Source organism: Acinonyx jubatus, chromosome A3, assembly GCF_027475565.1.
Source record: "Acinonyx jubatus isolate Ajub_Pintada_27869175 chromosome A3, VMU_Ajub_asm_v1.0, whole genome shotgun sequence".
NCBI classification, from domain to species: Eukaryota; Metazoa; Chordata; class Mammalia; order Carnivora; family Felidae; genus Acinonyx; species Acinonyx jubatus.
This window is the reverse complement of record NC_069388.1, coordinates 96,015,226-96,033,566: the sequence shown is the minus strand read 5'-3', so window position 1 is coordinate 96,033,566 and position 18,341 is coordinate 96,015,226. Positions and strand designations below refer to the sequence as shown.

Here is an 18,341-nt window from a genome sequence, read left to right as displayed (position 1 = left end):
CCGCCACATGTTAATGGTGTAATACACCCCGCCTGTGGGGGAAGGAGAGCACATCTGGGGCTGGATGCTGTTGTGTCATCCCCCTGCTGCTGATGCCTGGCTGCCTGCTGTCTCTATGTAGGGGAGGGGAGTGTCAGATCCAGGTAGAGAGGAAGGGTGAAAGGAGAGAATTATCTTCACCATTTGTCAGTGGGACTTGATGTAGTAGTTGGGGTGTCTCTGAACAGGTGGGCGCTAAAATTCCAGTCTAATGAGTTTAGAGAAAATGGTGGGGAGAAATCACTGTCTTTTTTTTTCTTTCTTTTTTCAAATGTTTATTTATTTATTTTGAGAGGTGGGAGGGGCTGAGAGCGAGGGAGAGAGAGAATCCCAACCAGGCTCCCCACTGCCAGTGCAGAGCCTGACGTGGGGCTTGATCTCACTAACCATGAGATCATGCCCAGAGCCAAAATCAAGAGTTGGATGCTTAAGTGACTGAGCCACCCAGGCACCCTGGAAATCATTTTCAATATGACTCATTTTCAGTTCGAGTCTTAAGCCCTGTTCAGGTCAAATACTGCCTATACTAAAAAGACCATATTCTTTTTAGTACTCATATAGTCCCATTTCTCACTTGGTTAGAAATTGGTAAAAAGTTATTAAGTTATCTTAAGTTTCCAACAAAATTTGCTGTAAGATTAAACATATGGATGGCTATTTTGGATTGAAGCAGGATGTAGAGAGGTTAAGGCTATTTGCAATATGGTAGCTGCAGCATAGTGAACAGGGCTTATATTGGAAAAAATAGAGGTTTTCATTTGCCTTTAGGATTTCCATTAACATTATTGAACATAGATGACTGAGGATTTTTTTAAAGGTAGGTTTATGTGCCAGAAGAGCTGAATGAACAGTGTAGGTATTTTTCATCTTTTAATATTTGGTGTCATATAGTGATAATATTATTTGTATCATTAAAATTATAATACCAAAATCAATTCCCCTTCATCTATTTCAACATTATTGAGGACAAATTATACCAGTAACTGTGTGTAGGCTTTGATCTCTGCACATCTAACCTAAATTCTAACTGCTATCACTATTGTGCATTCATGTTCCTACACATTGATAACTCAGAATATGGTGAATTTTATATACCACTGAGTAAGATGTACAACAAGCACTTTTAATAATTTCAGCATGTGATCTGACCAAGGTAAAGGAAAATTTGAATGCCATTTTCACAATCCAATGAGCAATATATTAGTAAACAAAGCCTATACTCAGTAAAGAAGGTCTGTACTTCTGTACTTGAAATGCCTTGGTAATGGGATTCAGGTTGGCATGGGAACAGTATAGAATGTTAAGCAACAAACAGAAGAAATTGATGCATGTTTCAAATGAACATAAGAAATATATGGTTCAGGAGATGGTGTTAGCATTGGAAAGAACAAAGAATGAATCTGGTGAGTATATATAAAAAGATAAGGATGTACTCAAGTTTACTAGAGTCCAACTAAACACACCTGAAAGGCATCACAAGAGTAATGTCAAAAGATAACCTATGTTAAATTTATAATTAAATATTTCTAAGGCTTTAAGAAGAACAAGGTATCTTATGCATTATAAACAATTGCAGGACCCAGAAGAATGAATGAGGTTCAGACAGGTGTCAAAAATTAAAGGGACTAGTGCTGTTGCTGTTGTTGTTGTTGTTGTTGTCAGTTTGTTTTATTTTTTAAAAACAAATGAGATGATTTCTACAGAGTAAGTCTAATCCAGGAAATTGTTGAGTTTACAGATAGAGAGGTAATCATAAAAAAGTAGGAAAGTTTCCTTGAATTAATCAAATAGCTGCAAAAGATTTAGATATATAAAAAAAAGAAAGACTTTTTAACTGAATTTTGAAGTGACAATTATTGTAGATGAAAAACAATTATAAAATATATTATGAAAGAGCAAGTGTCAGAAATGTATAGAATCTGAGATCTAAGAAAAAAACTTTATGAACCTATCAACAACTGAAGGGTGGCTAACTGATCACAATAGTTAGATGTTGAACTGATACCATGATAACTTCTGGGTAGAATTACTGTCTTCAGAAGACTGATTTTGGATTTAATTTTTTGAGTAAATAGATATTTTGAATGGACTCAGACTGACCCGTTTATTAATAAAACTGATGTGAGGAGTAGTTCAAGAAAATAGAATGAGGATGGCTGATTTCAATGCTCCAAGTTTTAGTTGTAAATGCAAGTGACTGAGGGGTGCCTGGGTGGCTCAGTCAGTTAAACATCTGACTTCGGCTCAGGTCATGATCTCATGGTTCATGAGTTCAAGTCCCGCATCTTTGGGCTCTGTGCTGACAGCTTGGAGACTACTTCAGATTTGTCTCCCTCTCTCTCTGCCCCTCCCCCAATCACATTCTGCATCTCTCTCTCTCTCTCTTTCACAAATAAATATTGAACAAAAAATTAAAATATAATAAATGCAAATGACAGAATTTCCAATAGAAATAAGTAACATAGATGATGCAGAATCAATTATTTGAACAATGACAGAGAATAAATGGAATAACAAATGGAATTACGAGAATTCTATGATCAAGATAGATGACATTCCACCCTACCCCACTTCTACTCAACCATTTAGGATGAATACATTCAAAACAAACAAACAAACAAACAACAACAACAACTTAGTGACCTTCCAACATTATCTGAGAATGTGGCCCCCCAAAAAAGGTAATTTTCAATAAAAAAATTAAATGGCATAGAGATCATATCAAGACTCTCAAAATTCCTCTCCTAGGATTTTCACTACTTTCTATAGAACAGATAGAACAGAGGTAATATTTAATAAAATAGTAGCCAACATAATAATACCTCAGATTATAGATCCAGTCTATATCCAAGATTTTTTTTTCATTCAAGATTTTTTTAAGGCAAAGCCAGTCTAAAACTATAGTAATAGTAAAAAATCAAATAAAATCAAATAAGACAAAAGTAGACAATATACTGTTTATTAGAGGCAGAGTCAGGAAGAGAATATAGCCCTTTGCCTCTTGGATCAATTCTCCATTCTACTTTATGACATCCTTAATTTAATTCAATATACGTATATTAAGCACTTTAATTTAAAGTGCTCAATACCATGTTAATTACTAGAGAAGTGATATGATGGGCACCTGGGTAGCTCAGTAGGTTAAGCCTCCTACTTTAGCTTAGGTCATGACCTTGCAGTGTGTGAGTTCCAGCCCCTTGTCGGGCTCTGTGCTGACAGCTCAGAGCCTGGAGCCTCCTTCAGATTCTGTGTCTCCCTCTCCCTCTGCCCCTCCCCTGCTCATGCTCTGACTCTGTCTTTCAATAATAAATAAACATTAAAAAAAATTTAAAGTGATATGAAAGAAGATTGGATTTAAATCAGCTAGAAAGAGAAAGATGTAAAATATAGTTTAAGTAAAAAAATAATATGGGTATAAACAATCTTTTTACTGGGTAATCAGAGAGGATTTTATAGCTGCAGTTTACATTTGACAGTTTGAAGGAATAATCTCTAATCCACACCTCTCAACACATTCATTCCATCTAGCAGCCAATAAGTAAATTACTCTTTTTTCTGATTATTAATTTATTTTGAAAGAGAAGGAAAGGAAAGAGAAAGAGAGAGAGAGAGAGAGAGAGAGAGCAAGTGGGGGAGGGGCAGAGAGAGAGAGGGAGAGAGAGAATCTCAAGTAGGCTCTGCACTGTCAGTGCAGAGCCCCACCTAGGGCTCAATCTCACCAACCGTGAGATCATGACCTGAACTGAAATCAAAAGCTGATCAATTAATCAACTGAGCCACCCAGGTGCCCCCAAGAAGTAAATTTCAAAGTCATATGTCAACAAAAAGAAGAAGCAAAGGCTCATTTCACCACAAAACATCCCTGGCTGGAAAGGTAGACAATGGAAGGCAATATCTAATACTTTGTAATATATATGTTGATTATTAGTCAACAAAACTTGTCTTTTGTTAAAATATTTATTTATTTTAGAGAGAAGGACAGAGCATGAACGAGGAGGGGCAGAGAGAGAGGGAGACACAGGATCCAAAGTAGGCTTCAGGCCCTGAGCTGTCAGCACAGAGACTGATGTGAGGCTCGACCCCACAAACTGTGAGATCATGACCTGAGTCAAAGTCAGACGCTTAACTGACTGAACCACCCAGGTTCCCCCAACAAAATTTGTCTTAATAAAATCTATATAAACATTCTCAGATACAAAGTTACACTCAACATTAAAATATTTAATTCTAAATTCAAACAGTCCAGGGGCTCTTGGTTGGCTCAGTCAATAGAGAATGGGACTCTTGATATTGGGTGTAGAGATTACTTAAAAAAATAAAAATAAAACAATTCAATGACCTTAAGCTTTTCTCCAATGCAAACACAATGAACTCATGTATACAGAAAGAAACATATATATATGTGACTCCTGAGGATTTCCAATATTCAGGTTAATTAATCAACTTAATGTTGAGTTTAGGATTTTCCTGGGCTCATGAAAAAATCCCTTAGAGGTATTTATGCAAATATGGTGAACTTAGTCTTCCTAAGTTTCCACGGGAGCATACCTTTTCTTATTTGATTATACTATGAACTGATATGAGAAATATGTGAATTATCTATCCTAGAAGAAGGCATTTTAGTTAGCAATATCAATAACTTTACAACTACAAACTTTCAAGTAAGTAGGAGCTTAATGTTTAGGGGAGGTAGCATCCTTGCCTTTATTAATCACACTGTATAATATCTACTAGTTTAATAGAGGCATGGGCCAATCTTTATGTATCAAACCCCAAATTTCAAAGGGCTTAGGGAAGGAAGTAAAACTGACTCAGGGCTCAACTCATAGTTGGAAGAATGGAGGCATTTATATTTGCAGCTGTGCTGTGTTGTTATCAATATCTGCTGGGAAAACACTCTGACATTTTCCCTGAAATGATTAGCCCATCATCTTCCTAGAAGTGGGCCGGAGGCCGCCAAATAGCACATTTACTCTGCTTGCCTAAGGATCTATAGTTCAAGCTAGAGCATTAAAAAGGTTGTTGTGTAGCACAGAGCCTCTAACCATATTCTAATTTTCCACTTCAAAGCTATGGAGTAAAAGGTGTCATTGTTAACTGCTTCTTAAGTTTGTGTTTAAAATGTAGAATGAGATATTTTGAAAAAAAAGAAAAAATGATTTAATTTTCAATGCAAATGGTATAATTTGTAATCATATATTAAATGATGATAAATTATAAATTATGCATTTTTTACCTTTATATGTAAATTAACAGTATACGAAAATATATAACCATTATTTAGGAAGAGTAAGGTGGTGTTAATTTTTTAAAAAATGAACAGAAAAAGCACCTTGCAGTAATTTTTAAAGACAGATTTATCTAGATATAGCCTTACTTTTTTTTTTGCCATCAAATTTTCCTCCTGTTCTCTTTGTATGTGTGCGTATGATAAAAACACGATCTATCGATCTATCATCTATCTATCTTATCTAGTTATCTATTTAACCTATTTTTTATTTATTTTTATTTCTCCTGGAAGCAGGAGAGAGGCGGGGGTAGGGGGTAGGGGGTGGGCAGGGAGAATCCCAAGAAGGTTCTGCACTGACAGCACAGAGCCCAACCTGGGGCTTGAACTCATGAACCGTGAGATCATGACTTGAGCCTAAATCAAGAATCAGATGCTTGACCGACTGGACCACTGAGGCGCCCCCAGTATCTTTATTTTTTTAAATCAAAACTCTTACTGTTTGAATGAAAATGTGTCCTCTTTTAAATTTATGTAACTATAACCACTCAACCACTTTACTTTTCCTTTAACTCTAATTCAGACCTTTTCGATTTTTTCCCCCTGGTAAATGCCTTATTATCAGCCAATATTACATTAGATTGCTTTAAAAGTCAGATTAATCATTTAATTTTAGATAGTATGTAGATCATGATGAGATGATGAATTGTATAAGGCTACTTTTGTAATTTGTATTTAAATCTATCTTGCATTAAATAGATAAAAAAATCATTTTTCAATAATCAATATCAACTGTGCTACCAGTGTAATTTACATTCCCTTTGTCATGTAAATTTGTATCACTTAGGATATTTAGCTGCAAGTAATAAAGTACTTTATTAAATGGATTACAACAAAATGTACAATTAGTGCACATAATAATATGTCTGAGGTATGTATTTCTGGGTTATTTTCAACTTTCCATTCTCAGTATATCAGTAATAATATCTCCTTCTGTTTATATAATGGCTACAGAAATACCCAGCATCAAACCTAAAAGGACATTGTCCAAACCATACAGGGAACAAAGGTAGTTCTTTCCCCCCCCCCCCTCTGGTTTATCTTGAACCATCTTTTCCAGAAGCCTTCCACCACACAGACCTCTCAAGATAACTGGCCATGATTGGGTCTGATAACCAAACTAGATACAAGGGAGGCTAATGAAGGGAATTTTTAATACACTTGATCTCTACTGTGGGGAACTGATTCTGTTAGCTATAAGGGAGTGAGAAGATGCTATTGGATAGACAATCAACAGTGTTTGCCATAATACATATCTTCACATAACAGTGAGAAAAACAGAGGCTGAGAAAGATTAAGAGCAATTTTTTAAAATCAAGTTTGTCTATATTCAAAATTTTATCTTCCTACACTCACCATTTTACCCTCCATTATGTTGATCATAACATCAAACCTGGGAAAGAACAAATGTGTGTGCTTAGCTTGTGCAAGCAAAATTAAAGAAAGACCTATCTACCTTTAAAGCTTTCATACTAACAAAGAAAACTCAGACCTTTTCATTGTTACTATAATCATTAAAAGATGTACTAATGGATAAAAACTAGACATTTACAGAATCACGTTTTAAGTCATCCTATGGATACACAAAATTTTCTATCAGTGAAATAAACTGCTTTAGTTGCCACTTAGTTCAACATATTGTTTTTTTCAAACTACCTCAATAAAAATCCAATGCTAATACAAAAGTCTCCCCCCTGTAGTGCCCTTACCTCTTCTACTTCAATGACCACAGCTTCTCTCTCCATAGCTACAATATGAATTTTATCATAACTTTCCATGCTTAAAGTAAAAATCTGATATCCTTCCCTCTTATTTTTACAGTTCACTTATTTCCTATTCCTCTTAGTCTTCCTGTACCTTCACCCACAATTTTCTTCAAAACTATCACCGCTCCCCTGTATGCATTTCCTTTCCTATACAATCTGTATAATATCACCCAAAAAATCCAATAATTCTATTGCTAGCCCTCTCCAACCCATCAATTCATTTCTCCTTGTTTTTCTGCTTTGTATACCTAACAGAACACAATCCCTTCATCACAGAAGCCATCTACCCTATGTAATGCAAGAATCTGTTCTTGAACACTACTGGGGAAAAAAAAAAATTTAAAAAGCAACATTTGGCTATGTAGAATGATTCCACCTCAATCATTAAAAGTGTCAAGCAATAATTTTACATCTCAAATATTTGTTTCATTCCCTGAAATAGTTACTGAGAGAGGGAGAGAGAGACACAGAGAGGAAGAGAGTGAAAGACAGGGAGAGAGAGAGAGAGAGAGAGAGAATGATGAAGTAGTTAAAAAGCATGGAGTCTAGATCTAGACTCGCTGGTTTTAAATTTTTGCTCTGTCATAATATAATTTTGAACAAATTATTTACCTCTGTATGCTTTGGTTCTCTCACTTGGAAAATGCGGAAGTAATAGAACCTACTTCAGGGGAATCAAAGTTAACTAATACAAAGTGTTTAGAGAAACTCTGGCACACAGGAAATTATCTTTGTTAGCATTGAAAAATATTAACCATTTACACTGTAAATTTAAAATCTACAAATTGGACATCTATCTTGTTGTGTCTAGCACTGCTACCTTCTTTTGGTAATAGTTCTCCTTTTTATGCAATGGTATAAGGCAATGCCAATCACAGTACCTGCTCTTCTAGTCTACAGGCTTTACCCTTGTCCTTCCACAGAATATTTGTTACAACCAATACAGCTTCAACTTCTGACACAAAAGTCCACACAACAGTGTCTTACACAAAACCAGAACATATTTCTTGTCCATAACAGTCCAAGATATACAATTCAGAATTGATGACACCTCTATAATATTACTGCCTTGTACTTGGTCCATCTGAAAGTTCTGAGATGTCCATCTCATATTCTAAAAGATTTGCTTCAGCCTCTGTTATCTCCATCATTTTTGGTGAATTGATGTTGCTAAACATGCAGAGATAATATGATCTTCTTGAAAATAATCCCCCAACTCCTTGTAGTCTCCCTATGTTAGCAATCCAATCTGTACCACCTTCCATCCAACTTCAGTGTTGAGGAGGGTTAATTCTCTTGTGAACAACAACAGAAACTTGTTTCTATACTTGTGCTCTGAATGTCTCTGTATTTTCCCCCTCCTTATTGACCTTTATCCATCAATTATATTCTCTCCTTATATTTTCAAAGGGCAAATTTCCTGGTTCTTCCCTCTTAGGAAATAAAGGGGCTTCTATTTCTCCCCTTTGTTCCTAGCAACCACTACTTGAACGTCTCATGTTTCCATCTTAGCCATTCTTCTTGAATTAGAATATATTCTCCCCTCACAGTTACTTCATTATTCACTGCAATCTGCCTGCTAACTCCATCATACATTGAAAATGTTTTTGTTTTCAAGAAAAGTTATCAAAGACTCTAAAAGTGTAAAAATCAATCATATTTGGATTTCTTATTGTTTTTATTGCTTCTCATTTCTAGTGTATTGGCCTCATTCTTGAAACTCTGTTGCTTGTTTCAGACATAGCCTTTTGTTTTCTAACATTTAACCTCTGCATTGTTCTCTCTCTTGAGCTTTATCCCTTCCTCTGCTTATATAGGACAGGTGAAGCTTACTAAATTCAGACTTGTGTCTTTTCCTCAAGCCTTACATCTTTCCATATTCTCTCATTATATGCCAAAAGCACTAGAAAGGAATCTTCTTTCAGAACCTGGATAGAATGCCTGGCAAGAAGTTATCTAATAAATATTTTCCCAGTGAAAAATGAATAAATTAATCAGTCAATTAATTTTAAGGATTAGATGCTGACTTACTTATTCCCCAGTCTTTATTTTTATTATGAAGCCCACTGCACTTAAAGATAAATTTTGCTTTAAGGAATATGCAATGTGGAAGTGCCTGTGATTATTTTACAAAACTCACGGTACCTATTCCCTACTGGGTATTAGTCATACAGTTGTGGAATGGTGCTGACGGCAGGGGCAATTGATCCTACCACCAGGTCCAAGGGTTAACCTAATGGTTCTAAACATACAGTGATTTACTGTTGTCACCCAGGCCTGGTAAACCAATGGAGTGAACTCACTCACACTAATAATGTGCTAGGAAAGTGGTTACTTGTGCACTAACTGCCCAAGGTCAATCTCCATAACCTTCTGAAAGAAACAGTAGCACTTTCCTGTAAATGTTTTATCAGCTTGAGAGACAATAGTTGTATCATAAACCTGATACTACAGAAGGCTGTGCAAAGAGATCAAAGGACAGTGAGAACTTGATGCTATAGAGGAGATACTGAATCAAGCTAACCCAAAATATATCCCTCCTTCTGGACCATTCAGGTATGTATATTGCTAAGTTCCCTTGGCATTTTCTCTATTTTGGATTAGGTTTTTATTACAGGAAGTATCCTAATTTATAACAGAATGACAAATTGAATTGTTTCTCTGTGATATTATAATATCTTTGTGATTGATGTAATTTACTGAGTTATCCTGAGCTGTTCAGTTGATAAACTCAATAATATATTTAACTGAATGAAAAGTCTGAATGATTTAAATATGGGATATAACTGGTTGAATGTCACTATTTTATACCATATCATAGTTGATCTATTCTCATAGGCAACACATATGTATATCATAAAAATATACTCAACATTATTTAGTTTAGGTTTAAAACTTTTTTAAAAAGCATACATAGAAGTAAATTTTAGTGGAGCTAAAAGGTGATTTAAATATCTTATTAGAGTCCTATATATTCCTCTTCACTTTAACAGCCCTTCCCAGCTACCACACTTTTTTTTTAATTTGAGAGAGAGACAGAGAGAGATTGAGAGAGAGTGTGTGTATGAGAGCCTGGGAGAGGGGCAGAGGGAGAGAGAGAATCTCAAGAAGGCTCTATGCTCAGCACAGAGTCCTATATGGGGCTTGAACCCACAATCATGGGATAATGACCTGAGCCAAAATCAAGAGTCTCAACCAACCAAGCCACCCAGGTCCCCCCCCCCCCAACCCCTAGCTAGGACACTTTTATCCTGCATTTCTATTTATCAAATGAGGGGGAACAATATATTTGACCCAAAATATGCCATTTTGGCATGTGGATTATTTTGAGCTGAAGACAATCAAGGACCAATAGACTCAGAAAGAGCTGTTTACCTTCCTCTCAAATTCCTGAAAGAATTTAGGTAGAGGCCTATACCGAGAGAGAGCTAATACCAAAGATAAATTTTTTATCAAGAAGATTCATCCGCATGGCATGGCAAACATTCATTTACTAAACATTTGTTCTTATCTTCCTGTGAATTGTCTTTCTCCCCTTTGCGGCTCCATACCCCTCCCTGCTTCAGTGAGCTCTGGATGGCATATAATCCTCAACTGCCTGGTGGTCTCTGGCATTCATGTCTTTGGGGCTCCTATACATATGAAATTTGCTTTTATCCTATTAACCTATCTTACATCAATTTAAATATTAGATCAGTAAAAAAAAAAAAAAACAAAACAAACCTACAAGGGGAGAAGGGAAGAATTTCATACCCTACGTAAACTTAAAATCATTTATAAAGGCAAAACCCAAGTCAGAGTTCTGCCATGAGACTTTTCAAGTGATAATGCATCTCCTCCCTTTTTGATCTTCGACAGCACCTTTGTTGGAGAATCCACTTTTACCATGAGTTTGAGTTGTTTGTTGAGGCCTTCTAGCATTAGCTTGTGAGTATCTGGAAAGCAGAGGCTATATACATAATACTTAATGTAATGCCTACTCCAGAGAACATGCTCAATCAAAATAAGTGGGATTCAGCTAATTTGAGGTTCATAATTTAAGTTCCCCAAATGATTACTTGACTTACACTTACCCACATGAATATTTTATGTTCAATATTCTCTTTTTCAAAAAGCTGAAATGTCACAAATTATTGTGTTGTCAAGTCATGTTCACATGAAGCAGGGATCTTACCAGTAATTTACCAGCAATTTAAAAGATAGAGGTAATACTGAGGCACAGATCAATCAGAGAGAGGTCCAGTCTTCATGTCCTTTATTGTGGCATCAGGAATGACAGTTTAACATCTGAGCTCTTTAATGTGGCTACCACACTTACGCAAAAGAGAGCAGCTTTTAGTCACAAAATATATTCATTTTATATTCAGATTGTTACAGAGCCTAATGTTTTCTGGGGAGCATGCCCATTATTCATAGATTCCTAGTGTATTATAAATAGTCCCAGACAGCCCAGGTATACCTTGCTAATAGTGTTCCCTAGACACAAGCTCTCCTGTTTGATTAAAACATTAGCTTGTCTTCTAGGAAGTCTATCATTAACATGTTTACAACCAGATTTCATCAAGCTACCTTATCTCCACATTCCCCCTAACGCTTGATTAAGGAAGAGAATAGATTCCAGGCCTATTAATAACCATTTCCCACCCACAAACTCCAGATACTTTCTCCCCAGTAATGATATATTTTCAGGCTATTTCCCAAACATTATGCCAAGAAGCCAATATAGATTTAGTGAATATATGTAAAAAAAGATACAAAAAATTTTTATTTTAAGATCATATTTATATGATACTAGGCTTTGAGATTGAAGTTCAATAAAATAGAGATTATTAGTTTGTTTTAAATGTGACAGATTTCTGAGAAGCTCTAAAGATATGGAAGATTGATTTTTTTTACTAACTACTCAATATTTTGATTATTCAGAATAATGGAGGTTTAGATTCACATGTAACTGATATTTTGTTTCATTGTTTGCTCATTTTATTTCCTCTCCATAAAATGTTTTTCAAGAATTCAAGAAAATAGGCTTTTTGGTGGGGTTAAATACAGATTCTGCCAAGTCTTTCACCAGTATTTGTTCAGTAATGTTATTGTTACTACATATATAATACGCAAACTGTACATCCAGTTAACACATAACATCGCTGCCCTTGTTTAATTCATGAGATACTGGTAATAAATATAATAAATGAGTTCAGCAAATTGGAAAAATGAAAAGGATAGGGAAATAGAGTCAATAAATGTCAATAACTCCAGTTCCTTCTAAACTTAACGTCCCTTACATTTAAAATTTTCTGAGTCTGATTGAACACTCACATTTTGTCTATATTTAGGATCACATGCTCTTCTAAATGAGCCAGGCAGCTGTCCCTAGCCTTCATTTTCTTAAGTGGTGGAACAATGTGAGTTGAAGAAAATACAATTGTCTCTAATTGAAAATCATTATTAAAACATGATGTTCAACTACAAAAATCAAGAAGAGTGGTATGCAGCAAAGAGCTATGACACTACTTCAATCATTTTTAAAAAATAAATTTATCACAAAAGAATACATTGAAACCAGTCTTTCAAGGCCTGAAGTTCAATGAAGCTGAGAGGGACAGCTTACATGATTGATGGTTAAATACAGATTTTAAATGAATCTGACAATATGTAATACTGACATGGAATCAAAAAGTCAAATTGTGCAGAAATAAAATGTAAAGATTTTAATTAAAAATCAACTTAGATTATGGGGGAAGGGGCCTAGGATGGCCCTGGTGAAAAACATCTGTGGGTGTTGTGACATTGGAATATAATGAATGAAATGACTTCCTAATAATTCAAAACCAAACAGAAGCTGCATTCATAAAAACTACATTATTTTTCTGATAGAAAATGATTTTCAAATTATTTTGTTCTCATTAGTTTGTTTTACAGGTGTCAAAAAATAACTCAAGTTCGTACCCAGCCTGGAGCCCAACCTAGAGTCCAAACTCACAACTTTGAAATCAAGACCTGAACTGAGACCAAAAGTTGGATGCTCAACCAACTGAGCCACCCAGGCACCCCTGAAGTTCTTTTTTCTAAATTAAATAATCCCTATCTAACAAGGACAAAAGAGTGTTCAGATAAAGTTGACTACCATAGAAAAATGATATAGAGATGTATCTGAGGTATTAAAATATGTTTATTCTTATTTAAGGAACTACTATTGTCTATAAGAAGACAATTTTTCATGGTATTTCCCCAAGAGGCACAGTAAGACCAGAACTTGAAATCTACTCGTAATCAGATTCCATTCCAAGGGGGAGGGGGGGATCCAGTAATCAAAATAGAAATGCATTACTTCAAGAAGGATATTTTGACATTACTGTTGTTTTTCAGTTATTTCAAAACAGGCAGATAAAAATATAAATTCCTTTTGTGGTTGCTGTTGATTTTATTTTTGGATTATCAAATCATAGGCACAAGAGCATCACTTATTTGAGTGACAAGTATACAACACATGCAGTCAAGGTCAAATGTGCATGACCTCTTGGTTATATACATCCCAGGGAAGGTAGGGTCGATTTCATTTCAAATGCCAGGTCTATTTCATTCAGCCTGAATTGTTGTCTCTGCAGGCTAAGAATATTTTCCTTTATTTTTTTTTATTTTTTTATTTTTTTTATTACACAATCAATGTGTGTTAAATTTCTATGATCTGTCCAAACAGACCAACAGTCTTAGGACAGCTTCACTTATTACTAATGGGGCAAAATAGGTCACTGCATTAAAGAAATAAATTATAAAACTTTACATTGAGTGTTGGGAATATATGCTCTAATGCAAGGTTTTATGAGGGTAAAAACAAAGAACATATGGCTAGCTTTCTCTAGAAAACAATTTGTTTATTGATAAAATCAACACTATACTAATCTCATCCATACAAAAAAGTTCGATTAAACTCCCCCAGTATAAGTACAATATATGACAGATGACCTTTGAACAACATGGGAGTTAGGGGTGCTGACCTCCTTGACCCCATGCAGTCAAAAATTCGTGTATAACTTTGGAATCTCCCCAAACTTAACTAGTAATAGCCTACTGTTGACCAGAAGCCTTACTGATTACATAAGCAGTTCATCAACACATATATTGTATGCTCAATGGATTATTTACTACATCCTTACAATAAAGTAAGCTAGAGAAAATAAAATGTTATTAAGGAAATCATAAGGAAGAGAAAATTTATTTACAGGACTGCACTGTATTTACTGAAAAAAATCCATATATAAGTGGACCTGTGCAATTCAAAGCTCTATTGTTCAAGGGTCAGTTCAGGGAGTATGAAGTGTAAAGAAAATTAATATGAACATTTTTCAATAATTTTATTATAGAAAATTATAATATAATACATAATATAATATAATACAACTAAAATTAACAAAACAATACCCTGGACATTTTTATTGTACTTTTAAGAATAAAAATAAATAACTTTAGTTTTAGGTTCTCTATAACTTATAAGAGCAAATAAGAATCTCCTGGCTTATTAGCAGTTCTCTGCAATTTCAGGTACATAGTCATGGCATTTCCTGATTGCTTCAGTCCACATTTTATTTTCTGGATTCCTATTAAATTTATAGACCATTGAACCTTACATAGCTCAAAAGAAGAATTTTCAGTTCCCCGAAGTAAAGTATGGTATCTTATTTTTCTTCTACAGTGTTTTGAAACTAGTGGATGTTTAATGAATATGTATCAATTAATTGATTCTTCACATCTAAGTGCAGAGGTTTTTAAATTCCAATGAGTTGTTCTTCCTTTCCCCTAGCAAGGATCTTATCATATTGTTATGCCCAAAGGTGAATGTAGATTAAAGTAAATTACCAGGGTGCATGTAAAAACAAAAACAGCCAGGTTAGAAGCAGAATATAAGTTGCAGTGCCCTTGAGTTGGATGCAATTCTAAAATGTTTTCATTGAAATTCCCCACACCTGTTAGGATCTGTTAAGTCTCAGTATTGTTAGGCCATGGAAGGATTTCATCCTGTTAAAATGCAAATGTCCCATTTGTTTTGATGTCCTATATTTGGCATGTCTGTGTATGTGTGAGACATTATGAGGAGGGAGGCCAAAAGAAAATTGTCATAATGCACCTGTCCATTAGTGAGTCCTCATGCCCAGCAGAAACTTTCTGGCACCATCTGGTTATAATCTTATGCTCTGAAGCATAAGAATTGATGGACCTTTTAATTTTTATTTCAGCTAGTATAATTGCAGATGCTATTCTTATTCAAAATGGGCCACATTTTGCCCAGGGCCAAAAGCATACAGTTCCCATTGACTTTAGTATGAGGACAGGCACAAGAAAATGACAAGAGAATTCACCCTAATGCTTCTAATTGCTTTATGAATCTTAATAAGCCTGTTTAACTTAATAATGTTCAATTGTGAAGACTTTCACAGGTTATTTATTCATTTTCTGTAAAAAGCATTTTCTTGAACCCTTTCACAAAAGGGCTATGTTTTCATTACAAAGCAGATTCTTTGCTTTCTGTGGCCAAGAAGCATGGCATTGAGTCATGTATTTTTTCCGAACAAAAGGAATCTGAGAAAGACTGAAAATATTAGTACCAAACATTCCAGCAGACACAGAAAGTGCGTGCCCCAAAATGATGAAGGCTTAAGAGAATTTATGCAGTGCCTTTTTCATACAAAGACAAGTGCAATTTGTACAGAACATAAAGAATCATAGCTAATTACACTGATTTTAATTGGGTTTGTGCTAAATCCAATGCTTTATAGAACCATCAGTGCCGAAGAGGAAAGAAGATAGGCAAATTACAATATATACAGAGAAGCTGACTATAGTGAACTAAGTGAGATAAATAGAGCCAACAATTCCCAATAGGAAAGAATCAGCATAAAGTTAGAATGAAGCACACATTTGTAAGAGGAGATAAAGCAGAAATTAATTTTGACGTTAAGTGTAACCTAATTCCCTTTCTACACTTTAAATTGTTATATATAGGTAAATGTGTATATATATATAAATATATATTTATACGTATAAATATATATAAATATATATTTATACGTATAAATAATACATATAAATATATATAAATATATATTTATACGTATAAATATATATAAATATATATTTATACGTATAAATATATATATATTTATATGTATAAATATAAATATATATATATTTGTGTGTTTGTGTGTGTAGACATAGATTAGAAAGATATAAATATATAGATATAGATACAGATGATATAGATATAGATATGCCTCTTCTCTGACACAAAAATAAAATGCCTCCTTCTAGTATGCGGTTGTGTTCCCTTTATGCATACATGGATCACTGACCTTAAGACCCAAAACACTATAGGGTGATAACAAGAGTCAGTCATGATGTGAGTGGTTAAGGAGAGCTGACCTATCCCTATCCCTACTGAGTAGCAAAAATACAATGGACAATAGAAGTTGACATTAAAACACACATGCACACATACACACACAGAGATTGAATGTGAATATAAATGTCAGGGGAGCCTACTCCCCAAGCTTTAGCAGACAGATTTACCAAGGGTAATAAAGAATAATACAATTTCTCTCTTTTATGACAAGCCAGTTTTTAATACCCTCCAGAATATTTTTAAAAAAATGTTTATTTATTTTTGAGAGAGAGAGAGAGAGAGAGAGAGAGAGAGAGAGAGAAAGAGAGAGCACTAGCAGGGGAGGGGCAGAGAGAGAGAGGAAGACAGAGAATCCCAAGCAGGCTCCATGCTGTCTGTGCAGAGCCTGAAGTGGGGCTCTCACTCACACCATGAGATCATGGCCTGAGCACGAACCAAGGTGTGGAGGCTTAACCCACTGAGCCACGGTGCCCCTTTTTAAGAAATGTTTATTCCTTTATTTTCAAGAGTGAGAGAAAGAGAGAACGAGAGACCTTCAGCATATTTTTGACACAAAATATTTAATCAATTTTCTGATTTATATTTTCTGTAGTGAGTGAAATACTGATGTTAAGCACAGAGTTGCTAGGAATTTGTGTTCAGATTTAACAAACCCTATTTTTGTGTTATTAAAAATCCACACCTCTGATGAGAAGTCTTTAAAGGCTTCATGTCAAAGAGTAGAGAAAGAGGGAGAGGTCTGTGCTCAAAAACCTTGAGATGATGATCTCCATTATGTAAAAATGTCATAGAGAGAATGTCTACAGTTTTTGACACAGACAGGGGTGTATATCAGTCCAAGACTACATAGATCTGCATTTCTGAGTTGAATGTCATTTTCAAAATCCAAAAGTAGTCATCCTCCTTCAAATACCCTATCTTAACGTGCCAAGAATATCTTGAAATTATTTTGGGGTCATATAAGTTTCCTGTAGATATTAGGAAGAGGGGTAAAATTACAGTTATTGGGGAAATATAGCCATTAAAATGAAGTTAATTTTTAAAGGTAAAATTAAGGTAATGAAAAATAAAAACAGCAAGTTTCATTACAAGAGTAATAATAAATTAAACATTTAAAATTTTTGAATCATGGCATTAAGCACATTATGTCTATTAATCATATAATAGACACTCATACACTCACATTCTATCTTGTCAAATACTCCAATTTTACATGAGATGAAAATATTTCTTAAGTAAGTTGTACATGTCATGTATGTGTTATCTAAGATTTATTCTGGAGATATAATGCTAATACCAACAGCAAATCTCTGAAACTCCAAGCAGGGCAAGTTCAATTAGGAAGACTATGTGATGATATGTTAAATGTGATGTATATTTAGGTTCTGGGGTCCTAAAGTCAAGCAGATGCTTGTTGCTAAAAGAGCATTTATTAGTGTTTAATATAGAAGATTTCCAGAGAAGACTGGTCCATATGAGTTTAGCCAAGCAACAAGCAAATTCTACTGAAATTATCAAATTAATATAAAAATCAGGTAAGTCAATCCTGAAAGTAAGGGATGGTGCATTTTGCAGGCTGGATTTTTTGGAAAAAAAATCTTCTGTTTGGGACAAAAAGAAAAGAATGACTCTGAAGACACACACGCACAGAGAATTTTCTAACAAAATATTTTATCATTAAAACAACTAGAAGAAACTAGAGGAGAAGCCACTAAAGTAAATGAGGATGGATAATGGAAGTATAGGCAGGCTATGGAACCCAAGAATGCTGACAGTGAAAATTATCATTACAAAGTAATAACATGTGCTAGCAGCTGTATTTCAAAGTATGATTTTGAGTATACTTATCCTAACT

General features: G+C 34.7%; 1 long non-coding RNA gene across 1 annotated transcript; it reads left to right on the top strand.

Moving 5' to 3' along the window:
* The first annotated feature begins 1,344 nt into the window (after positions 1-1,344).
* LOC113603295 (uncharacterized) lies at positions 1,345-13,378 on the top strand. Its single transcript, XR_003424877.2, has 3 exons — positions 1,345-1,442; positions 9,507-9,648; positions 13,000-13,378. It is a non-coding gene; the product is annotated as an uncharacterized LOC113603295 (long non-coding RNA).
* Positions 13,379-18,341: the final 4,963 nt, after the last annotated feature.